Here is a 7,987-nt window from a genome sequence, read left to right on the forward strand (position 1 = left end):
AAGCCACCGAAGACACTGCTATATTACACCCACAGGAAATTACCATTACACATTAAATTATCCTTGTCTGCAAGACATATGTTGCCAGGGAGGCTTATCATGTTACCTACAAGGGGGGGTGGGGGGGGGAGAAACTCAATCATGCAATTTCACCTCAAGCGCTAAGGCTCAAGCGTTGGGCTTCATTAGGTGTCTTTGCTGTGGTTGGCGGACGCAGCTCTCACCCAGCTAGAGGAACACAATAAATACTTTATTTACGTAAGTATTCAGACCCTTTGCTATGTGACTCGAAATTGAGCTCAGGTGCATCCTGTTTTCATTGATCATCCTTGAGATGTTTCTAGAACTTGATTGGAGTCCAGCTGTGGTAACTGTAATTGATTGGACATGATTTGGAAAGGCACACACCTGTCTATATAAGGTCCCACAGTTGACAGTGCATGTCAGATCAAAAACCAAGTCATGAGGTCGAAGGAATTGTCCGTAGAGCTCTGAGAGAGGATTGTGTCGAGGCACAGGTCTGGGGAAGGCTACCAAAAAATCTCTGCAGCATTGAAGGTCCCCAAGAACAAAATGGAAGAAGTTTGGAACCACCAAGACTCTACCTAGAGCTGGCCGCTCGGCCAAACTGAGCAATCGGGGGAGAAGGGCCTTGGTCAGAGAGGTGACCAAGAACGTGATGGTTACTCTGACAGAGCTCCAGAGTTCCTCTGTGGAGATGGGAGAACCTTCCAGAAGGACAACCATCTCTGCAGCACTCCACCAATCAGGCCTTTATGGTAGAGTGGCCAGACGGAAGCCACTCCTCAGTAAAAAGCACACGACAGCCCGCTTGGAGTTTGCCAAAAGGTACCTAAAGGACTCTCAGACCATGAGAAACAAGATTCTCTGGTCTGATGAAACCAAGATTGAACACTTTGGCCTGAATGCCAAGCGTCACATCTGGAGGAAATCTGGCACCATCCCTACGGTGAAGCATGGTGGTGGCAGCATCATGCTGTGGGGATGTTTTTCAGCGGCAGGGACTGGGAGACTAGTCAGGATCGAGGGAAAGATGAACAGAGCAAAGTACAGAGAGATCATTGATGAAAACCTGCTCCAAAGCGCTCAGGACCTCAGACTGGGGCGAAGGTTAACCTTCCAATAGGACAACACTAAGCACACAGCCAAGACAACGCAGGAGTGGCTTCGGAACTTCCGGTTGGGCGATGTAGGAAGACGTGTTTGAGAGAGGTCCCCAATTAAACTTTAATTGTAATGTTGTTGTTTTTTACACGCCACTGTTAGTTCTTATGTTGATGTATCAGTTGGTTATATTCTTTTAATTACTTTTCATGGTAACATGAGCAAGACCAACCCGAAGAGAACTGCTATGACTAATACATCATCGAAGGCCGAACCAACTACTCAAACACAGAAAATGGCTGTCTCCTATAAGAAGGGGATAAAGTTTTAGTTCCCTGCCTGTCTTCGTGTCTTTTATGAGGGAGAGACCCTAATTTTTGACACACTGGCCGAGGCTAAAGCATTCTATGTCCGGCACATAGAGTAAAGGAAGCGGCCCAGCTGGCTAGCCATGGCAGGAGGAATATGTGGCTGGCTACTTTGCTAGCTGGCAACGGACGGATTTTCTTGACATCCACTTGGATATTACTTTTCACATGAAAGTAGTGTTGTTGTTTTTTCTCATTCCGGGAGCACCCGATTACATCATTATTTTATTTAGTTTTATTTGACTGAGATTAGTGGCATCGTTAGCTAATACATTGTAGTGTCGAGTCAATGTTGCTAGTTATTACCGTTAAACAAAGGAGTCCGCTCATACTGAACTTTGATCATAAGGTTTATTCATATCACAAGATTTCAGCACAAGTGTACAGGTGTCCAGATCACCCGGAGAGCAGTGGTTCCCAAATTGCAATGTCTGCTCTGCTCTTCTTCGTTTAAACCCAGTATATATAATCTTCCCCAAAATATGGGTGGCTCCCTCTACTGTCCAATCCCCTGTCTTGTATGGGGCGTCACCCTAAAAACCATTCCCTTTGACACTAAATAAACATCCTCTCAGATTCCACTTAAAACCTTAACTAAGTCATAATCTTAATACACTACAACATCACAATCAAATTGTCTGGCTAGCGGGAGCTGGCTGGACACACTTGACTGTTTACTATCTGGCTGGCTAGCTAACGCCACTTTTTTTTTAAATGTATTTTTACACGGCAACAAGATGAATGCTTAACTCCAGGAGCACCCAGGGATTTCTTTATTACGTCTATACTTGGCTGAGAAGATTTCAGAAAACAGGAATATTTGGCTGACTTGCTAGCATGGCTAGCTACGCACAACAAAAACCGGAGTGCTGAAGGACTGACTGGGCTATTTGAATGTGGCAGTGAATTTAGCTAAGCACTTCTCCACCATTTCTAGCGGCTAGCTAGCTGAGATATAGCTTGACATATGGACAACTACCTAGCTAGCTACATCTAGAATCAACTGAACGAAGACCTATATCCATGTAAGTAATATTGGCGGGCTGACTAGCTTAGCTGGTACTAGTAACACATGTTAAATATCCAACGTGAGTTTGTTTTTGTTTGAACTAACTAAGTTGCCATTAACTAGTCATTTAACGTTACCTCTCTAAAGACTATTTACAAAAAAATGCATTGTTGGTTAAGGGCTTGTAAGTAAGCATTTCACTGTAATGTCTACACCTGTTGTATTCGGTATTCAAAATAAAATTTGATTTGATTTAATGCTACAATCTTAGGGTTTGACTCGGGTTACTTTCTTGTTTGCATTTGAGTTAATGTGACTGTAATGCCTTTGTTTGATTGAGTGGGTGTTTGGATATATTTAGCTTTCGCCTCTACGGATGTTCATTGATGTTGGAATATTTTGGCATTCGTGTTTGTGGGGTGCGATCCCTGCTGTGGTCGCGCTGCGCCTGAGTATCCTATTATACTCCTTGTGGTTGTGGACACAGTTGCGCGGTGCGGGAGCGTGTCGTGGAGCGCGCGCCTAACACAACCCATGGGCAAAGTCTTGACTAACAGAAGCATTTTATTTGGCTATTTGCGTTTGTTAAAGCCAATGGAGGATGTAACTGATCGACTATTGAGTAACTCTATTAATAATCTTAAGAATTTAAAAACTGATATAGCATTCTTACAATAAACACATCAGTGTACAGCAGATCATGGTAGACTCCGTAAAACTTGGGTAGGACAAATATTCCATTGAAAATTCAATGCTAAGGCAAGGTGAACAGCAATACGTATTCATGAGAAAGTACAATTTACCACTGCTGATATAATATCGGATCCACAGGGGCATTTTGTTATGATATCTGGTTCTCTCTTTCACACCTCTGTTTTGCTTGTAAATGTGTATGCTCCCAATTGGGATGATGTTGAGTTTATTAACAAACGTATTTCTTTGCTGCCCAATCTCAACTCACACTATTGAATTTTTGGAGGCGACTTGAATTGTGTGATCCACCCACTCTTGGACCGCTCAAACCCTAGATCGTTATTTCCCTCAAAAATCTGCATTTATGATCCAGGCGGGATGTGTCGATTTACATTTTAGTCATTTAGCAGACGCTCTGATCCAGAGCGACTTACAGTTAGTGAGTGCATACATTTTTCATACTGGCCCCCCGTGGGAAACGAACCCACAACCCTGGCGTTGCAAGCGCCATGCTCTACCAACTGAGCTACAGGGGACTACAGATCCATGAAGATTCCCTTTCCCCAGTAACAAAGAATGTTCTTTCTTTTTACATGTGCACCACTCCTATTCTAGAATAGACTACTTTTTCGTAGATAAAGCCCTTCTCCCCTCTGTTAAGAAAGTAGAATACTCTGCCATTGTTATTAGTGACCATACTCCTCTGTCGCTCGACCTCTCATTCTCATTGAACTATACAGATCGCACCCCATGGAGACTTAATTAATCTTTACTTTCAAACAATTCATTCTGCACCACTCTATCGAATGCAACTGATATCTTTATTGAGACAAATAAAACAGAATCAATCTCTCCATCTACACTTTGGGAAACACTTAAAGTTGTTCTTAGAGGCGAAATAATTTCCTATTCCTCTCTTCTCAATAAACAATGGAAAATTAAACAACCACAGCTGATCGACGCAATTCTGGAATTAGACCAACAATACTCTGCCTTTCCATCACCAGAACTTTACAAAGAAAGGCTGAGTCTTCGATCTCAGTACAATTTACTATCCACAGATAAGGCTGAGCTACTCCGCACACGCAGTTTTGTTTACGAACATGGAGAAAAGGCTGGTCGACTTCTAGCTCATCAACTCAAGTGCAAATCTGCCTCGCAGCTGATCCCTCAAATTCACAACACCTCAGGTGTCAACAGTTAGTCCCACTGAAATCAATAATGCTTTCAAAAAAATGTATTCAGATCTTTACACATCAGAATCCCCTGAAGACAATTCAATTATGAATGATTTTCTTGACAACTTGAAAACTCCTACCATTAGTACAGAGAAAGAGAGGAAATTGATCAACCTTTGCAGTTAGTGGAGATTATTAATTCAATTACAGCAATGCAAAGTGGGAAATCCCCTGGCCCAAATGGCTACCCAATCGAATTCTACAAGAAGTTTTCTGCCAAACTGGCCCCACTCCTGCTTGAAATGTTTGAAAACGCCCTGGACCAGGGTGTTTTACCCCAATCCTTGACAGAGGCGTCGATCACACTTTTGTTAAACCCCGGCAAAGATGCATCTGAGTGTGGCTCATACAGACCAATCTCACTTTTAAATGCAGATGTAAAAATATTAGCGTAATTGTTTGCCTCTGAAATAGAGTCCACTATGACAGACAGACATATCGACTGATCAGACAGGGTTTATTAAGGGTCGCCACTCCTTTCCTATCATTCGACGTCTGCTTAATGTCATACACTCTCCTGCATCTTTGGACGTTCCTGAAGTAGTTATCTCTTTAGATGCGGAGAAGGCATTTGACAGGGTAGAATGGGAATATTTATTCTCTGTACTGGGAAAATTTGCCTTTGGTGCAAACTTCATTTCCTGGGTCCGACTGTTGTACTCATCACCCAAGGCATCAGTACTTACAAACAGACTTCGTTCACAGTATTTCCCATTATCAAGGGCCACACGCCAGGGATGTCCAATGTCCCCTCTGTTATTTACCCTGGAGATAGAATCCATTTCTATTATGTTAAAGGACACACCCTCAATACATGGTATTTACAGATGGAACACAAATGTTCCTTGTATGCAGATGATTTGCTTTTATATATCTCAGACCCTGAAGCGTGTGTCCCTGAGGTAGTGGACCTACTGCGTAGGTTTGGTGTGTTTTTGGGTTATAAATTGAATTTCTCAAAAAGTTAATGTTTTCCTATTAATGAATTCCACGGGATACTTTTCCATTTTGTATGTTCAAGTCTGGCTTTAAATATTTAGGGATCAATATCACCCGTATCTTGTCTTCCCTCCATGATGAGAACTGTACTCCCCTGATTAGCAAACTTAAAGTGGACTTTCAGAGATGGACTATTCTCCATTTTACTTTAGCTGGTAAAGTGAATTGTATCAAGATGAATGTATTGCCCAGATTTCTATTTGTTCCAATGTCTCGCTCTTTTTTTTACCAAAGTCTTTTTTCACTTCAGCCGAGAAGCTTATATTTACGTAAAGTATTCCTCCAGAGAGATAGAACACACGCAGGACTAGCCCTTCCTAACTTTATGTATTATTACTGGGCAGCAAATATACAAAATATTGTTAACTGGCTTCACACCCCAGAAACGGACTGGTGTCAAACAGAAGCCAACTCCTGTTTCTCCTCCTCATTGTCAGCTTTAGTCACCTCCAATCTCCCTCTTTCAGCTTCGCGCTACACATCCAATCCAATTGTTGTCAATACTCTTACAATTTGGACTCAATTCCGTCAACATTTTAAACTCTGTGATTTCTCTATTCAAGGTCCTATATGTAATAATCACCTCTTCCTTCCAGGCAAACTGGATTCAGCTTTCAGGCTGTGGCAGAGGAATGGCCTTACTAAGTTTAATGACCTTTATATTGATGGTACCATTGCCAATTTCGAAGACCTCGCTATCATTAATCTACCCCATTCAAGTTTATTTAGGTATTTCCAAATCCGGCAGTTTATTCGCACTGAAAGCCCAACCTTTCCAATTCTATCAACCGAATCGGGTATGGATGCCCTTTTGAAAACACCTTTTCAACTAAAGGGACTCATATCCCGTATTTTTTTGATAATCATGTCCCTTGATAACCCGTCACTCAATAAAATCAGATCTGAGTGGGAAAGGGAACTTGGTGGAGAGCTCTCTGATGAAGTCTGGAATGGTACCTTACTTAGGGTAAATGGAAGCTCCTCTTGTGCCCGGCTCAGCCTTATACAGTTTAAGGTACTTCACCGTATCCATTTCAGTAAGGCCAGATTGTCCAAATTCTACCCAAATATTGATCGTACATGTGACAGGTGTAAAGGCTCCTTGGGGGACTTGACCCACATGTTCTGGTCCCTGTCTGGCAGATTATTGGTCCACTATATTTAAAACCCTTTCTGAAGCATTTGATATAAAGTTGCAGCCTAGTGCAGAAATTGCTATTTTTGGAGTACCAAACAACAATCCTTCTCTGACAAATGGACAGCTGGATGCCATTGCCTTTACCTCCCTGTTAGCCAACAGAAGGATTTTATTGGATTGGAAATCTATCAATCCTCCCTTAGCCTCTCTTTGGCTCAAAGATCTGATGCTGTTCCTAAAATTAGAAAAAATTAAGTATACCATTCGAGGGTCAACCAACTCATTCTATTCCACCTGGGACCTGATGATATCCTATTTTGAACAGCTCCAAACACTTCCTCCAGATTAGTACTCTTGGCCCCACCCCCGCCCCTTGGGATTACTACTATAGGTCTATAAGATCACCTAATCACCTGAAATTGTTAGGCTAATGTACAATGTCTTTAAATGTTATCTTTCATTCATTGTCAATAAAAATATGATATATATAATTTTAAAAAGGAGTGGCTTCGGGACAAGTCTCTGAATGTCATATTTCAGTTTTTTATTTTTAATACATTTGCAAAAATGTCTGAAAAACAGTTTTTGCGTTGTCATTATGGGGTATTATGTTTAGAGTGATGAGGGGAAAAAAACATGTAATCAATTTTAGAATAAGGCTATATCGTAACAAAATGTGGAAAAAGTCAAGGGGTCTGAATACTTTCCGAATGCACTGTAAGATTTGTCATGCCATGAAAAGAGGTACGGTTCTCAGAATCCGCGTTTGACAAAACATTTCCTTGAACTATGCATCTGTATTATTCTCACAGAGGAAAGAAATGCTGACTGAAATAGCGGCTTTTTCCTGTGTGCCCTTGGAGGGATGGATAGGACAATGATATATGAGTGTAGGGAACAAGTGTGACTGTGTGGGGAGAGTGTGTGAGCGATCTGGAGATTCTAAGATAAAGAGAGAGCGAAAGAGAGGAAAGAAAAGAGGCTGGGACCTGCTGACGTTGCTTCTCCACACGTCCGCATATTGTCTAGAGACTCAGGATGTGTGTGTGTGTGCATGCATGCGATGTGTGTGACTCTATGCGTGACAATAAGTGAGGTTTACAATAAAGGACCTCAAAGCCCACACAATGGGGCCCAATGAGACGTATGCTGTGTGCATGGACGATTAATAAGCAGCTAAGAAGCAGCAGAGGACAGAAGGGTTGACAAGAATGTGTGTGCACGTGCGTGCATGTATCTCTGTCTTTGTGTGTCTATGTTGTGTGTCATTGTGTGCCTACAGTATATGTTTACAGCCGCATTAATTTATATTCATCAAACATTTGTTTGTTTGTGTGGTTGAGGTGAGGGGATGTCACCAAGTCCTTTTCATATCTGTCAGCTTTCCCTGACGCCTGTTCCTTCACCAAGTTCCTTT

This window comes from Coregonus lavaretus (genome assembly GCF_964263955.1).
Source record: "Coregonus lavaretus genome assembly, chromosome: 5".
Lineage (NCBI taxonomy): Eukaryota > Metazoa > Chordata > Actinopteri > Salmoniformes > Salmonidae > Coregonus > Coregonus lavaretus.